General features: G+C 42.3%; 1 long non-coding RNA gene across 4 annotated transcripts in view; it reads left to right on the top strand.

The window, feature by feature from the left end:
* The window catches only part of LOC309622728, a 150,086-nt gene that overhangs the window by 51,193 nt on the left and 81,395 nt on the right, over positions 1-17,498 (top strand). For 3 of the 4 annotated variants that reach the window (XR_014241077.1, XR_014241078.1, XR_014241079.1), the window contains one exon: positions 15,739-16,323. This is a non-coding gene — a long non-coding RNA (uncharacterized lncRNA). Of the gene's footprint in view, positions 1-558; positions 16,324-17,498 lie in introns of those variants that run through there. The other variant, XR_014241080.1, reaches the window with a different exon arrangement.

A 17,498-nucleotide genomic window follows, 5' to 3' on the forward strand; every position in this document is an offset into this window, starting at 1 on the left:
TGATAGCCATCCCCCCTTTTTAACTGAAGTATAGTTCATTTACAATGCTATGTTAGTTTCAGGTGTACAGCCAAGTGATTCAGTTATATATATATACATATATATATATATTCTTTTTCAGATTCTTTTTCCTTATAGGTTATTACAAAATACTAAGTATATTTCCCTGTGCTATACAGTAGGTCCTTGTTGGTTATCTATTTTATACAGTAGTGTGTATATGTTAATCCCAAATTCCTTATTTATCTCTCCCCTCTCTTTCCCCTTTGGTAATCGTAAGTTTGTTTTCCATGTCTGTGGGTCTGTTTTTGTTTTGTATATAAGTTTGTTTGTATCATTTTATTTTTTAGATTCCACAAATAAGCGATATTGTGTAATATTTGTCTTTGTCTGGCTTATTTCACTTAGTATTTCACTTCATGTTGCTGCAAATGACATTATTTCATTCTTTTTTATGGCAGAGTAATATTCATTTTATATATATATATATATACACACACACACACACACACACACACACACACCACACACACATCTCTCTCTCTCTCTCTCTCTCTGTTTATATATATATATATATAAAATGGAATATATATACCACATCTTCTTTATCCATCATTTGTCGCTGGACATTTAGGTTGCTTCCAGGTCTTGGGATAGCCATCCCTTTTGGATAAAGCACAATTGGCAAAGGCAAAGCATCTGTATTGCTTTTCTTACTGCAATGCCTCCATGTTTTATCCTTGACAGGCACCAGTTATAAATCACAGCTCTCACAATTAGTTCAGGAGTCACCTTAGAATCTTTCTCAACACAGCTTTCCTTGCAGCTTCTACCAATAGATGAGATTTTGTATAAAGCAGGAAAGGTATTTGCCATCCATGGGTTTCTGAGAGTGAGGAGGCAAGGCATCTGCTTGTGAATTTTCCCATCTGATTAGTGTCATGGGGGAATGGGGGGAAGGGAGGGAATAAGGGTAGGTGTAAACTCTTCGGTCTGGTATTTAAGACCCTTTGTGGTTTGGCCTCAGTTTCTATCTCTAATCAAAGAGCCTATGTTTGCTCAGACAAGCATTCCCACTTGCTTCCATACTTCTTGTTTTTTTCCTTTTTTGGGTCCTCTGTTCACTGTTTCCCCCACTTGGAACACCCTCTCTCCTGTCCATCCAATTCTTGCTGTTATTTAAGGCTTAGCTCATGGTCCATCTCTTTTTGCTAAGTCTTGTCTAAATACTAGCAATGCTTTCTCTGTGGTTTAAAGTCCCAGGACATTTACAATTCATTCTACTCACTTGGCATCAAACATCTTCCCCTGAAACATTTGTTTCCTTTTAATGTCTATGTGTTTGAATTTTTTAGCCACTAGACAATAGACCTTGCCAGCAGGGTCTGAGCCCTCATCTTCCATTGTGTTGAGTGTATATGTTGGGTAAGAACCATTTGTCTGTCCAGGGCTGGTGGAAAGAGGGGATGCTGGTGGAGGGTAAATGAGCCGCACTTCATCTGCTCTGCTCTCTGGTTTAAGCCCCTCTCTGTTTCCATTTGAGGCCTTTGAAATAGGATTCAAAACATAGACTGGAATGTCGGTGGGTTTTCCCACGGAAAGCTAATGCAGTATTGAGAGATGATTAAAGGGAGGATCTGGAGGGTGCAGCACAGCGAACCGCCAACTCCAGGTAGTGGGGCGGAGCACTGAAGTAAGTTTCACTTCCCTTTGGTTCTTCCCGCCCTAGTAGGAAGTGATGACAATATCCAACATTCAAAATCATTTAATCTTCAGTCTTGCCATTAGGGAGGAGTTGCATTTTATTAAAGCAACTATCTTCACTGTCACTCTGCCCTGCTCAGAATCTGGTGTCAGAGAAGTAGGGCTCATTTTGTATGTCTGAAATATTTCTTAGTAAGTTTTTAAAATAAATCTTCAATGCTACATAAAAGTGATATAAAGTTCATCACATATAAATGCTTGCTTTCTGAGTGTTTTCTATGTATTTCCAGATTATATAAGGATGTTTTATTCAAAACGATTCAAAATGATTTTCCTTCATTACAATGGCAACACATTTGTATTTTTATTTTACTTAGAGAATAAATTGATAACAAATACACAAGTTCATAAAAATATTCAATGAAAAATTTGTACCAGCCACTGAGCATATAAATGATCCTTCTTTTCAGGGTAGTAGATACTAAGGCAGAAGTTATTGAGAACCGAAAGTTCAGTGGAGAAGCTGAAACTCAAAGGGCATGGGACTTGGCTAATGCCCTGGCTTTGTTAATACAACTTGAAAAAATTAGCCCCAATTTTCTTCCACATCCTAGCATGCATACATCCCGTTTCCATAGCTAGTTGGTAGGTTCCTTGATATCAGAGATCCAGCTTCTGTGATCTTTGACAAGCAATTAGACCAGTAAACCCCACAGTCCTCATCTGTAACATGAAGAAGTTGGATGAGCTGTGGTTTACAAACTGTGCTCTGCGGTACCCTAGGGTTCCCTGGGGAGGGCAAGAGGCCAGCTCTCTACCAATCTCTCCCACTACAGCAGCTCTTTTTAATTACTGTTTTTCAGTGTTACAGTTAAGATTTGATTTGGAAAAAATGGACTGGATGATATCCAAGTTATTGTTCAGCTTTCAAAAATTCTATCTCCAGTCTTTACTCCTAAGGTCTAGTTCAGTGAACACAAAAGGGCTTATTAATACATTTCATTGGCTAAGAAAATAAAAGGAAACATTTTGTGAATAATGGCTGACATTGACGGGCTATCTATAATGTGCTAAATGCTTCATAATTATTATTTCATTTATCCCTCACCACAGCCCTGTGAGGCTTAATCCTTATAGAGAAACTGATATTTTTAAGCAACTTGGATAGAGCATAGCATATCACTGGTAAGTGGAACTACACTGATATTTTAAAAGTATTTATAAAGTAGTTATATTTGGGTCCATTCTCAAAACCTTTGTGTACCATTGTAGTTTTCCCTTGAGTTCTCTAGTCCCTTTTATTCAAGAGTTCATAGTCCTCCTGAATCAAAGTTTTAAAGAATCTCAGGAAAAAAATGGAAAATCATTTCCCTAGATCTGGGCTCTTGAGGATGCTTTAATCATGCAACCCACGGGAGGCAGAGGACTAGATGAAATGACCCAGAGAGGTTAATTTCCACGTTCCTCATTCTATGTTCCCATTCAGTGATGGCCAAGATGGCTGTTGCATCGAAGGCCATGTTTCTGAATTGATTTCTGTCTTCAGCATCCAGGGAACATGTGCCCTCTAATCACCTCCACCCACCCTACCAACCCCCAGATAAGAATTACACACCCTCAGTGGTTCAAGATGGCAATTTTGGAGCTAGGTGGTGAGGCTAGGTTTAGGGCATTACATTTGAGTTCTTCCCCCAGTGGTACAGCTTTAACTAATGTTTCCAACATGTTCTCTGTAAGTAGCAGGAGACAATAAGGGAGCATCTGGGGTTTCCAGGAGCCTTGGAAAACAACTTTGCATAAGTCCTCTTAGGAATCAGTGTGATAATTTCTTGGGGGTTTATACCAGGAGTAAGATCCATGAGTGGTAGGTAAGCTACACTGACCCTGGGGTAAGGTCGGGTGGGACACACGGTGAGCACTGGTACAGTGCCCTCCAGAATGACCTTAGCTTTTCACTCCCATGAAGATCCCATTCTCCCTTATCCTCACTGAAAGTCTGATGAGTCTACAGAGGTTTCTCACTGTCATTTTAATGTGCATTTGTCTGATTACTAGGGGAGTTGAGCAGAGGATTATCTTTCTCTTCCATGAAACTGTGAGTTCCTCTAAGGCCGTGGAATAATCGTGTGTATCCTTGGCCTCTGCTACCCAGTAGGACCTCCTTACTTACATCAGTGCCTGGCTCGTCCCTCAGCAGAGGCTTCAGGTGTTCCAAATACAAGCTTTTTCTTGAAATTTCTTTAAGTTGGAAGCATCTGTGTCTAGCTAGGGTCTGCCAGAACTGCAATCAGGATAATGACCAGAGTATTCACTTGTTTCTGTAAAATCAGAGAACTGGTGAACTTCAAGGACACGAAGAGGAATGGTCGGCTAATGACAGGTTTCACTCAGTAAACTCTGATTTCCTCTCTTGTTTTTCCTCAGTGTGATACGTCATCTTGTCAGCTTGTGTGCCGCTCACTTTTGATCTGTTTGAAATGCTTGCCTGGGGCCATCCATGGGAAATAATCTAGTCTGACCCATCATGTCCCCGTCTCTACACCAGTGGTTTTGAGCACTTTGGGGTCATGTGTCCCATTGATACTATGATAAAAGGTACAGACCCATTCTCTGGAAAATTCATGTGTGCACAAAATTTTGCACATAATCTCAGTGGACACGACCACCTAAAGACTTACGTGGCAATTGTTTGTTTGCGCACTCATTTATTCATTTACTTGCTCATTCACTTATTCACTCGTTCATTCATTTATTGTTAGTTAATGCTGTGATCTAGGTGCTGTGTTAGATATTGGAGACCCATGAACAACAGTCCCTACCCTCAAGGAGTTTATAGTCCAAGCTTACAGATGGTAACTAAACCACCTGTGATGGTAAATTTTGTGTGTCAACCTGATGGGGTTAAAGGGTGCCCAGATAGCTGGTAAAACATTATTTCTTGGTGTCTGTGAGGGTTTTTCTGGAAGAGATTAGCATTTGTCTTGGTAGACTGAATAAAAACGCCCCCCCCCACCCCAATGCTGGTGGGCATCATCCAATCTGTTGAGGGCCTGACTAGTATAAAAAGAGGATGGAAGGGCAAGTTTGTTCTTTTTGCTTGGCTGAGACATCCATCTTTTCCTGCCCTCAGATATCAGCATTCCTGGTTCTCAGGCCTTCAGACTTGGACTGGGACTTAACCCCTGGCTTCCCTGGTCCTCAGGCCTTTGGACTCAGACTGAATTACTCCACTGGCTTTCCTGGTTTCCCAGCTTGCTTTTTTTATTATGGTAAAATATATACAACATAAAAGTCACCATTTTAACCATTTTTAAGTGCACAACTCAAGGACATTAAGTACATTTACAATGTTGTACAACCATGCCACTATCCGTTTCCAGAACTTTTTCATCACCCCAAACAGAAACTCCCTATTCCCCCCTCCCTTCTCCCCAGCTCCTGGTAACCTTTATTCTACTTTCTGACTCTATGAATTTGCCTATTCTAGGTACCTCATATAAGTAGAATACTACAATATTTGTCCTTTTGTGTTTGGCTTACTTCAGTTAGTGTAATGTTTTTGAGGTTCATCCATGTTGTATCAGAATTTCATTCCTTTTTAAGGCTGAATAATATTCCATTGTATATATAGACCACATTTTGTTTATCAGTTCATCTGTTGCGGACACTTGGGTATTTCCACCTTTTGGCTATTGTGAATAATGCTGCTATGAACATTGATATACAGATATCTGTTTGAGTCCCTACTTTTGATTCTTTTGGGTATATATCTAGGAGTGGATTGCTGAATCATATGGTAATTTTATGTTTAACTTTTTTAGGCTATGTATATTTTTCTCAGAAATTTTTGAAAGGATTTTCAAACTGTGCTTTGTAAATTACTTGGCTACTTATTTAGTTTATGATTGGTTATTTTAATTTTTATTCTATAAGATTATTATCCTTTTATTTTGGTAATCATCTAGCACAGTGGTCCTCATATTTAAGCTTGTCTCAGAGTCACTCGAAGGGCTTGTGTAAACAGAGAATTGAACTCCATTCCCAGAGTTTCTGATTCAGTAGGTCTGGGGTGAGGCCTAGAAGTCTTCATTTCTAGCAAGTTTTCAGACAAGGCTGATTTTGCTGTTCTGGGGGCCACATTTTGAGAACCACTGACAATGCATACTCAGGAATTCTTGAGGTAAAAATAGAACTTACCAGCTGTTTTCAAATGTAATAATTTTATGAATACTAAACCTAACAATTGCTGAAGTTGGCATGATATATTTTATAGACACACACATTCGTTGCAACTTTGCAGTTTTATTTTTGTATTTTGTAATCAACAGTCTTTTTTCAGGTCTTTAACATTTTTATAGGCCTCTCCCAAACTTATAGGCCTTAACTGTGCCCAAAGCATTGATGGAGAGAATGGTTTTTCCCAAGGCTTATAGATTTGCCTTATTAAAGAAAAAGAAGACTGGTAATTATCCCATTGTGTAGATGCATCATAATTTAATCACACCCAATCAATAAACTATAAGCTGTTTGCATTGTTTTCCTTCTAAGCAAAGCTACAGTGAACACCTCTCTATCTCAGGGGTTCACATTTCTGGCTGCCTGTTAAAATCACCTTTTCTAATCAGTTTTCTATTCCTATCCTTGGACCTCACTACCAGAGGTTCTGATTTTATTGGTCTGAGTTCATGCTGCCCAGGCATGAATATTTTTTAAAAGGTCCTCAGGTGATTTTAATGTGTAGCCAGGGTCGAGGATCATTGTCCTACATGCACCTTTGACCACATGTGCTGTGTCTTGTCTGGGCCAGGACATTCCCTTGAGATCTGAGGCTAACCCAGAAGAAGATTCATTGTTATCTTTGTAAAAAAGATGTTCAAATGATTGTGCCACAAGTCAAGACATGCTATGTTATTGCTGCATTGGCAGTGGGAACAACTGTCCTGCTGGTTCTCCTCTGCTCTAAAACATGCGCACTCCCAGCCTTTTCTGGCACAGATGCTTGTCTTTTAATTGCCAGGCAGGAGGGAAAAAGAGTGTTAAAAAGACAAGCTTCATTGCAGGAATCAGGATGGTAGCTCATTCCTTATCCTTAAGAGTCTCTGAATTTAGTTGTTTTCATTATTTAAATTCTAGCATTGAAGAAATCTTCAGTGTAGAAACATTAGGACAGATTAATAAGTGAAAAGAAAAATACGTAAGTGTCTATTTTCTATTTAATGAAGAATAATGAGAATCAAGTCTAATCATCTTAATCAACAGCAGTGTTCAAGCGCAAATGTTACATTTTGGGTTGGAGAAGATGAATGACTAGCAACAGATGCAGAGATTTTTGTCACTATTGTACGTAGTTGGAGACAGATGTGACTCTATAAACCAAGCCAAAAAAACAAAGGTGATGTTCAAAATATACAACAGCTGGTATGGCATGGGGCCTGGTGCTGGTCGGGACACAGTTCTGGTCTGTTTTGACCAAAACCAGCCCTCCAAAAGCATTTGACGTGGGGGTATTAAGAGTTCCCTGCTTTCACAAGCCTACCCCACTTGCCTGTCACACTGCCTGAGATTGCACCCCTCACCTGAGTAAAAATTTTATCTTTCTTGTAAGATAAATACAGATATCTTCTGGAGGAGAGTATGTGTATATATGTGGGAACTTCATTTCCTAATAGCTTTTTACCCTTGCTATTGATTACTTTATAACCTGAGCAGGTTCCCTGTTGGACATGCTCCCTGGTGGACTGGACATAGGAGAGATCAGTGTTGGTGGGGAGAGAGAAAATTCAGGACTCTGGGCTTCTGCCTGGGAGAAAAGGCCCCACTCATGTAGTGACATCATTAGGGATGGGGTGGAATGGGAAGAGGACTTGAAGATCAATGTGGCCTGTTTTTATCATTTTGCCAACTAATCAACTTTAGCAGAGATGTCTAGATCTGGAAGGAACTGTAGAGATCATCTCTTCCACATGCCCCAATTTATATCTAAGGAAGCTGAGCCCAGAGAGGGAATGTGACTTGTTCAAGGCCACACAGTTGTTTAGTTTGGCAATGTGGGAAGAGTTTTAGTGTCAGAACTGGCTTTAAGGTCTGGCTCTGATCCTGATGAGGTGTGACTCTTCTGCTGTCCTGGGAAATGGGGAATACATTTCAAAAAAGTTAAAACATGTGAAGGGATGAAGAAGTCCAGAGTATGCCATTGTTACATAAAAATTATTTTGAGCTGAAGGCATTTGAGATCCTGAAATCCCTTATCTGCCTAAAAGCAGAGCATCTCAAAAGAACTCAATTGTCATAAATCCCCTCCCTGGGAGCAACTCTCTAGTCTTCTTGGAGATGTAAGGCTGGCACCACACCAAAACAGACATTGTTACAAAACTATCATGTCCCCCATTTATTCTAAGTGCCCTCTCTTCCCTCTCTTTCTAAAAAGTCATTTGTTTCCCAGAAGTGCCCTTCTTCCCCTTCCTCTCCCCTATTAAGATGGTATATAAGCCCCTTTGGGTCACATCTTTTTTATGAACTCCCATGATTAAATCTGATTTTTCTCTTGCTAGTCTGTCTGTTTGAGTTTAATTTGCAAGCCCCCAAGAACAGAATATAAGAGGGTAGAGAAAAAGTTTTTCTCCATGACACATGACTCATACAAAAGACAGTAAACATGTAAAGATTTTATTCAAAGAAGATAGAGCTGGTTCAAAAAAATTTAAGAAACACATTTATATAGTATGTTAGTCGAGGGAATGTGGAAATGAATTTGCTAAAAGATACAAAATTGGCTAATGTTCTACGGGGCAATGAAATTGTAACCTTTGGGACAGAAATCTACAAGGTAACATTATTTTCACAATGTCTGTTCTCTAAACAAGTAGTGAATGGCAAAATCAAACCAAGTCCTAATGAATAATCCTCTCATGAGTCTGTTAAACAATGATACTGAAAGGAGGTACGTTTATCACGGTAGTTTATTTCCAAGTTTTGGGTAAATTTGGCTTAGTATGGGAATGTGATGAAAAAAATGTCTGAAGTACTCCTCAGTTGTTACTGTTTAGCAGGAAAATGTGCTTCTGGAGTGTTCTGGGTCCTTGATTCTGTGAGAGTCCATCCATCTATGTATCTCCTATGTACATACTGCAAGAGGAGGTGACCCTAGGAAAGAGAAAGTGTCGCTCTATCAATCCTCCCAGTATCAATCAGCCAAACTGCTGAGGGTTTGAAATCCTGGACCCAGGAGGGGCCTATTCTTTACTAGAAGCCATAGTAAACAGATTTAGTTGTCAGTTTAGCCAAGAATGAATGGAAATAAGTGAAGATTTAAAGTTTTTGGAGCAGGAGGCCTGTTGAATTTGGGGGTAGGGGTTGGGCAATGACAGCTCTCCTCTTGTGTTTTGGGAGAGGAGAGCGGTGCCTGAAATCATTTTACTTCCTTTTCTCACCTCAGTGACAAAATATGTCCACACACCTTGGTGATTCTCCAGGTCCAGGACTTGGCCATGAGGTCTGGTCAGGGCTGAATCTGCCCCAGTCAAGGTTTTCTTGGGAGTGCCTATTTCTTTTTTTTTTTTTTTTAATAAATTTATTTATTTATTGTTTTTGGCTGTGTTGGGTCTTCGTTGTTGCAGGCGGGCTTTCTCTAGTTGCGGCGAGCGGGGGCTACTCTTCGTTGTGGTGTGCGGGCTTCTCATTGCAGTGGTTTCTCTTGTTGCAGAGCATGGGCTCTAGGCGCGCGGGCTTCAGTAGTTGTGACACGTGGGCTCAGTAGTTGTGGCGCACGGGCTTAGCTGCTCCGTGGCATGTGGGATCTTCCCGGACCAGAGCTCGAACCTGTGTCCCCCACATTGGCAGGCGGATTCTTAACCACTGCGCCACCAGGGGAGCCCGGGAATGCCTATTTCTGAATTTGCCTCTGTTTGCATTTCAAGTACCTCTGTTATTTAGTTAAAAACTAGGATGTTCCTTCTTCTTAGGCTGACAATGACCCCACTGAAACAGTGTTGGAAATACCGCATATATTTGTATTTCTCAGCTCCTGCCTCTGAGCTTACCTCTGTGTCTGCTCTCTCTCACATACCTGCAGAGGCAGGGCTGTCTTTGGCCCTGTTGTGAAATGTTTGGGGAGCACATTCCTCCTTGTGCCTTTGACAGCTCCCACCTCAGCTCTCACATCCTCTACACACCCCAACAGAATGGGTGATAAACGCACTGTTCATTCATACCAAGGCATAAATGACTGATAGCTTTTAATTTGTTAACTATCCCGGAGGTCTCATGTTTTAATATTGAAGTACAATTGGTTTACAGAGATCTCATTTTTAAGAACTTTGTTATTATTTTTTTTAATAAGAAAAGGTCTTGTTCGTTATGAAAGGCTTAGGAAATACAGAAATGTGTTAAGAAGAAAATTTAAATCACCTAGAATACCAGTATCCGGAGATAACAAATGTGGCTAACATTTTGCTATACTTGCTTCTGGATATACACATACTTAAAAACATTGAGATTATACTTTTTTATTAACTTTTAAATTGTGGTTGAAGCCAGTTCCAAGGGTGGAGTTTCATGTATCAGTTAGAGGATTGCAACGATTTTTTTTTTGATCTGGGGAGGAAGTAAATGGGAGTGCGAGTGGGCAGTGGGAGCTCGTGGATACTCATGAACTAACACCCTAGAGGCACCTCTATCCAAGGAAACAATTTTCTGTCCACATGTTGCTCTGGCCGAGGTGGTCTTGGAGATAGAGAAGATTTTTGGAACTGTTTACATTACTGTGTGTGCGGAGAGTAGGTGAAGCCTAGGCATTTTTTTCTCCTGTTTGCGAATGTATGTACTCTAGCCTTCCCCGACTTTCTCCGTGGCCCCATTGCCTACCTAGTTGTTCAAGCTAGGACTTGATTCTCACTCTCCCTCCCTGCTTATGTTTTGAAGGTTCTACATTTATTTTTTTATTGTTAATTTTTAAAATTTATTTTTGGCTGCACTGGGTGTTCGTTGCTGTGCGCGGGCTTTCTTTAGTTGTGGCAAGCGGGGGCTACTCTTCGTTGCGGTGCGCGGGCTTCTTATTGTGGTGGCTTCTCTTGTTGCAGAGCACGGGCTCTAGGCGCACGGACTTCAGTAGGTGTGGCACGCGGGCTCAGTAGTTGTGGCTCATGGGCTTAGTTGCTCCGCGGCATGTGGGATCTTCCCGGACCAGGGCTCGAACCCGTGTCCCCCGCATTGACAGGCGGATTCTTAACCACTGCACCACCAGGGAAGTCCCTGAAGGTTCTCACCTTAAAATATTTCCTGAATGTAATCACTTTTTACTATCATCACTGTTATCACCTTGATCTAAGTCTCCACCATTTCTAACCTGAGTGAGTCCAGTTAACGCTTGTGGAAATAAACAAAGACCAACCCAGTGAGAACAGGCAAAGGCTATTTGTACAGAGCTTGCTGTAACAAGGGAGCCAGCCACCATCACTTGTGTTTTGGCCGAGACTCAAAAGCAGGCAGAGGAATTGGAAAACTTCATAGTGGAGAAAAGGGAAGACTTCAGGTATGTCCCTATTGGAGGCTGTTATTGTGGGGAAGTTGTAGGTGGGCCAATAAGAGGTAGGACATCTTATGTGACTGGTGAAGGCTGCATATTTGGCTTTCTCTGGTTGGTCCTAAGTTGGAAGCTGCCAGTTATTAATCAAGTCCTGCCTGTTTTGGGCTGGTAGTGATAGGAGTTTGGCTTTATGGAATTTTTTCTAGAGATGGTGGTCTGACTTCGTACAAGTCTGACTTATAAATAATAAGTAGGCTGGCTTCCTGAGCTCCCTAGATAATGGGTTGGTTTCTAGGGCTGGTTGCAGATAGTAGGTTAGAGATCTATTTTTACATATGGTTTGGCCATTGTATATTCAGTCTCTCATGCTGCGTTCAAAATTTAACGGTGTTTCTTTGGTGAACACTTGGAACCAACTTGATTGGGAAGTAACTACTATTACTGTCATCTCCATTTACCTAGAAAGAACCTGAGGGTCAGAGAGGTTAATTAACTTGCCCAAGATGACAAGGTAAGAAGAGCCTGGCTTTAAACCTTGGCAGTTTTCACTCCAGAAATCACCACCTTAGACTACCTCCCTCAGCCACGTAGAGACCGGAGTCACCCTGTCCTTGCCAGTGTGTTAGCAGATAAGGATTTAAAACACAATCTCTCCACCAGCAGAATTTGCATTTTGCCTCTGCTAATTCTCTTCCTGAGGAAGTCAGTCCACTCTGTATGACCTAACTCATCTTACATCTTCTCAGTGAGACTTGACTCCATTCATCCTATTTTCCTTTTAAATATCCAATGGATTATAGCATATAAAGGAGTGAATCTCTGAGAGGAAAATAGAAAGCCTTGGGACATCCCTGTATACACATTCAGGAGTCATACTGCCTAGGTTTGATTCTCAGCTCCCCCACTTAGTAGCTACAGACCTTGGGCTGATCTCTGAATTTATCTAAGCCTCAGTTTTCAAATCTGTAAATGGGGATGATGATAAAATACTACCTATCCTATGAAGCATAAAGATTCAAATAACAGACACAAAGCACTTGCATGATGCCAAGGCAGATGGTAAGTGCTCAATGTAAATTAAAACACAAATACCCTTAGAAGATTCTTTCCTATGGCCTTAACTAACGTAATATGGAAAGTGGGAATTTTAATTGTCAATAGTTTGGGCTGGAAAGGGAGGAGAGAAAAATTCTAGAGTACTCTTTTTCAAAAATTTTCGGGACTTCCCTGGAGGTCCAGTGGTTAAGAATCCGCCTTCTAATGCAGGGGACACAGGTTCAATCCCTGGTTGGGGAATTAAGATCCCACATGCCGTGGGGCGACTAAGCCCGCACGCCACAACTACTGAGTTCACACGCCTCAACTAGAGAGAAGCCTGCGCGCAGCAACGAAAGATCCTGCGTGCCTTAATGAAGATCCTGTGTGCCACAACTAAGACGTGATGCAGCTAAAAAATAAAATAAAATAAATAAATATTTTAAAAAATTGTCTGGGAAAAGTGAAGACTTTTCAAAAAAGTTGACAAAAAGTGGCATTCCCACCCATCCACACACACACACATGCTTCTCGTTCCCATATGCTATTCACTTTTGAGACCCTCCAATGATTACAGGGAAAAGACTGAATAAGATTTTATTTTTACTGATTGAATTGAACAATTGGTCTTTGTAAATCCAAGTAAATACACAGCACATTAAGAACTTCAAATCCTATTTTACTTGTCTTCTCTGGGTCACTGTACTTGAAATAAGTAGAAGCCAGATAAATAGGCATCCACTGGAGTAACAATACAGAGATGCCTAGCCTTTTGTTTGTAGAAATAATCACATATCAAGGGCCTTATCCTCTACTTGGGTACAGAGCACAAAAGAATAATTTAAATTTCCAATTCAGAAGAAAAGCGATCCACACCCCCCAACCACAGTTTATTTTCTGTCTCGGTGGGATCTTCCCATCTAGGGGAGCTAGGGAATGTGGCACAAAGAGGGTAGAGGATTGGCTCAGTGGTGCTGCAGCGTCTGGAATCCCTGCGTGGCCAGAGGGGAAGGTCTCTGGAGTCCTACCCCATAGCCATAGTGAGGCAGAGAGAACGTGGGTGCAGGTGCCGCAGAGTGAAGTGAGGTGGGAGCTTGCGGAAGTTCCTATCTGATTGCCTTTATTTCCAAATGATTTAGAGAAGCAAAGTCAAGTGCTGAAAATGGGGACGGGGACTCAAGGTTTGTAAAGAGAGGCAAAAGCATGAATTGTCAGGGAGAGTGGAAGAGTGAATGGACTAGCAACAGGACCCGCTTGAGGTTCAAGGTCACGACTTGACCATGACCAGTCAGCCCCTTTCTCTAGCCGCTTTCAGCTCTCAGGGTACAGGGGCGGAGCAGGCAGAGACTTGGTTTTAACTGAGAAATATGTGGTTTAGCCAAGTGAGTCTGACAAAGTAAGAAGAGGCCAGGGGACTGGGCAAGAGGGAACAAGGATAGCAGTGGGTTGGGGAATCTGAGCCTCTGTTCACGGTCCCTCCCCCTCCCCCATGCCATGTCCTCACTTGGAGAGTGGGATACTTGAAAGTGAAATTTTGGAGGGGTTTTAGTGATTGGTAGTGACATGGTCTAGGATCTGGAGTGAGACCATGGGGGTGATTGGTGAAGTGGGATAGAGACCAAGCTCATCAGAGGTGAGAAAATCAAGAAACTGAGTGAACAGGGTATTGGAAGGGTCAACAATGTAGATATTGGAATCACCGGTAATTAAGCCAGATCTGTATTGGAGAGAGGGGCAGTGAGCCAGGAGCTAAATATTCAAGGAATAAAGGGGGTGATGCTGCTGGGAGTAGGAGTGTAACAAGGAGGGGTGGTTAGTGGTGTAATCTGATAACAGGAGATTCAAGGCTGCAGGGATTTTACAGAGGAAGGAAGGACAATGGTCTGGAAGAGAGGACAAACACTCCATCTCCAAGTCTAGTGGATGGGAGAGAGTATAGTTCTTACTCGAGGGATCTTCAGGGAAAGTCACATTCTCAGGTCAGAGCCAGGATTCTCTTAAAAAGGTCCCTTTGGAAATTCAGCAACCAGATTAAGGGGGTAGAGAATGATACATAGTAACCCTAGAATAAAAAGTGATACACATGCTGCTTTGATTGCTCAGAGAAGAGGCATGCGGGAGGATTATGGATAGGAAGTGACAGTTGACCTGAGTTTTAGAGGATGGGTAGAAGTTCTCCAGGCAGATAAAGTGAAAGGAAAGAGAGAGAAGAGCAAGGATAAAGGCATGGTGGCATGGTTAGATTTGGGGAACTGAAAATAGGCTGGTGAGAATAGAGGAGGAGGGATGAGGGGCTGGAGAGTCCGAGGCAGGGGTTCCATCATGAAGGGCCTTGAATGCCGTATTTGGAGGTTGAACTTTACTTGGAAGTGGTTATAAGCCATTGAAGGAGTATGAGCAGGACAGTGGCTGGATTTTTAAGTAGTATTGAATTCAGGAAAACAACCATGCTGTGATTTGCATTTGCTTTTTTCATGTATGTATCTATGAATACAGATCTCTATCTATCTATCTAATCCCAAATAGGAAGTGGATTCCAGTTATTACAGCCCAGATTGTTGTCATCTGGACTCAACCAAATACTGAAGATTTAAGGCAGGGGCCAGAGCACTAAGTGGCTTGGGGACGGGCCTAAAGACCCCTAGGGGTTAGGAGTCTTGGCACAGACAAAACCCTGAACTGGATTCTTAGGTTCTCACTTACCATTTTGTGGCCTAGACAAATTACTTAATTTCTCTGACTCTCCTCATTGGTAAAATGGGGATAATAGTCCTCACTTGAAGGTTCCTGTGTGGATTAAATGAGGTCATGCAGTAATGTACTCAGCAGAGTGCCTGTCTCATGGTAAGTGAATATTAGCTGTTATTAGCTGTTAAATATTAGCTGTTATTTTTATGGTGTATGAACTTCAAGCTCACACATGCGCCTACATTACTTCCTCTCTGGTTTGGCTGCACATTGCAATGACCTGGTCCTACTTTTTAAAAACAGGCATAACTTGTTTCCACCCCCAGGGATCATGATGGATTTGGTCAGGGGTACCGCCAGGGTGTTTTTATAAGCTCCCAAGGTGATTTTAATGTGCGATGAGGTTGAATGCTGTTGGTTCTCAGAGGGCTACACCCGGCAGCATTAGCATCACCTGGGAATTAGTTAGAAAGGCAAAATTTCCCTGGTCTCCTGAATCAGAAACTCTGGGGGTGAATCAGCAATCTGTATTTTAACAAGCTCCCCACGCACACTCAAGTTTCACAAGTACTGATCCAGGCCTAGCCGTTCAGGGTGGTCGTTTCAGCCGTCGACATCACTGGCACCTGACCCAACACGCCTCGCAGATCCTCCCCCTCCGCTTCCTCTGCATTGCACTGCCTGCTCTCCTTTTTTTTCCCCCTTCAGAAGAGGATGGTTAGATTTAGGGCTGAGATTTCTTTTCTTTTGCTTATTTAATTTGGTATGTTTTCTTTTTCTTCTTTCAGGTACTCTTCCATTCTCCCAACAAAATGTCGGTGCTGGCTACTGGGGGTATGGAGCCAAATAAGGAAGACACGGCCCCTAATCCCATGGAACGCCCAGTTGTCGTATTGTGATTTATAATAAATGTGTACTTGGCCTTTGTCCCCACTTCTGGCACAGACCTCTGAAGTTGGAATTTCCCTTGGAATTTTCTGTGATGAGAGCGTTAAAGGTGTCTTTTGTTGTGTTGCTGTTGACTTCTGGACCACACCTAGGGATGGAGGCTGGTTGCCAGGAGAGCCCATCATGTGATTATAAGTTTCAGTTCCACCCCCTGACCTCGGGGCAGGGGAGAGGCGATGGCGAATGAGTTCAATCGCCAGTGGCCAATAATGTAATCAATCGTGCCTACGTCATGAAGCGCCCGTAAAAGCCCAGAAGGACTGAGTTCGGAGAACTTCCGGGTTGGGGAACATGGAGTTGCTGGGAGAGTGTTGCACCTAGAGAGGGCACGGAAGGTCCGTGCTCTTTCCCCACATCTTGTCCTATGACTCTCTTCCTTCTGGTCGTTCCTGAGTTATAGCCTTTCATAATAAACTGGCAATCTGGTAAGTAAAATGTTTCTTTGAGTTCTATGAGCCGCTCTAGCAAATTAATCGAACCTAAGCAGGGGTTTGTTGGAATCTCCAATTATTGCTGGTCCGTCAGAAAACCTGGGCTTTTGACTAGCGTCTGAAGCAGGGGTGTGGGGTGCAGGGGGGCAGCCTTGTGGGTCTGAGCCCTTACCCTTGGGATCTGATGCTACCTCTGGGTAGTATCAGAAGTGAGTTGAATTGTAGGGCACCCAGCTGGTGCTGGAGAATTGCTTGGTGTGGGAAAGAACCCGCCGCACATTGGAATTGGAGTCAGAACCTTACGAGCATTAAAAAAAAAAAAAGTAGCCTACTGGGCCTGTCTTGGGCAGGGTGAAGGGTGATTTTTAGGTCCTCAGCTTGCCTGTTTCACATCCTCCTCTTCCTGTGATCTTGTTCTCTCTGCCCTGCTTGTGTGAAAACCTATTCTCATGTTTGGATTTGACCTCAGTCATTTGTAATTTAGTTTGAGCTACTCTGAGTATAAGCCATGTTTGCCTACCAGACTGCATGCACCTGAGGAAAGGGGGTGTGTCTTTATTTCTTTGAATGCGCACACTTCTCGAGTTCACATTCCTGTAATAACATGCCACTTGCATTTTTAAATGCTGAACAGCACTGGCTTTGGCACCACAGATGAGGGTCTGTCTGCAGCCTGCTAGCTGTGTAAACTTGGGTAACTCACGGCGCTTCTTAGCGCCTCAGTTTGCCCATCTAAAATGGGCTTGATGATCGTTAACGTCATACAGGTGTGAAGACTATGTAAGATAACGCATGGAAAGTGCTTAGGTCAATACTCTACTGAGGATATTCACTGAGAGCGCTCAGTGAACGGTACATGTTAATGATCGTTATTAAATTTCACTTCCTGCTGGGAAAGGATAGGTTTCATCCAGGGCAGTATGGTAAAATGCATGTCAGACTCCAGTGAGGTGTTGGGAAGCTTTTGGGCAGAGTCTCTTTTCCCTGAGGTACAATTTCTACTCTGACAGCCCCCTTTCCAGGCAGCCCAGAAATGTCACCTCCACCAATGTCTCCAGAAACCCCTCTTACTGAGCCCTTCATACAGTTTCCTGTGGTCTCACCAACGCTGGTGCTGAAGCTGCCTGGAGCAAGTCCTAAATCTTCTCTTCAGAGAGTTTAATACCTTG

This window comes from Balaenoptera borealis (assembly GCF_965194805.1).
Source record: "Balaenoptera borealis genome assembly, chromosome: 2".
In the NCBI taxonomy this organism is placed as follows: Eukaryota; Metazoa; Chordata; class Mammalia; order Artiodactyla; family Balaenopteridae; genus Balaenoptera; species Balaenoptera borealis.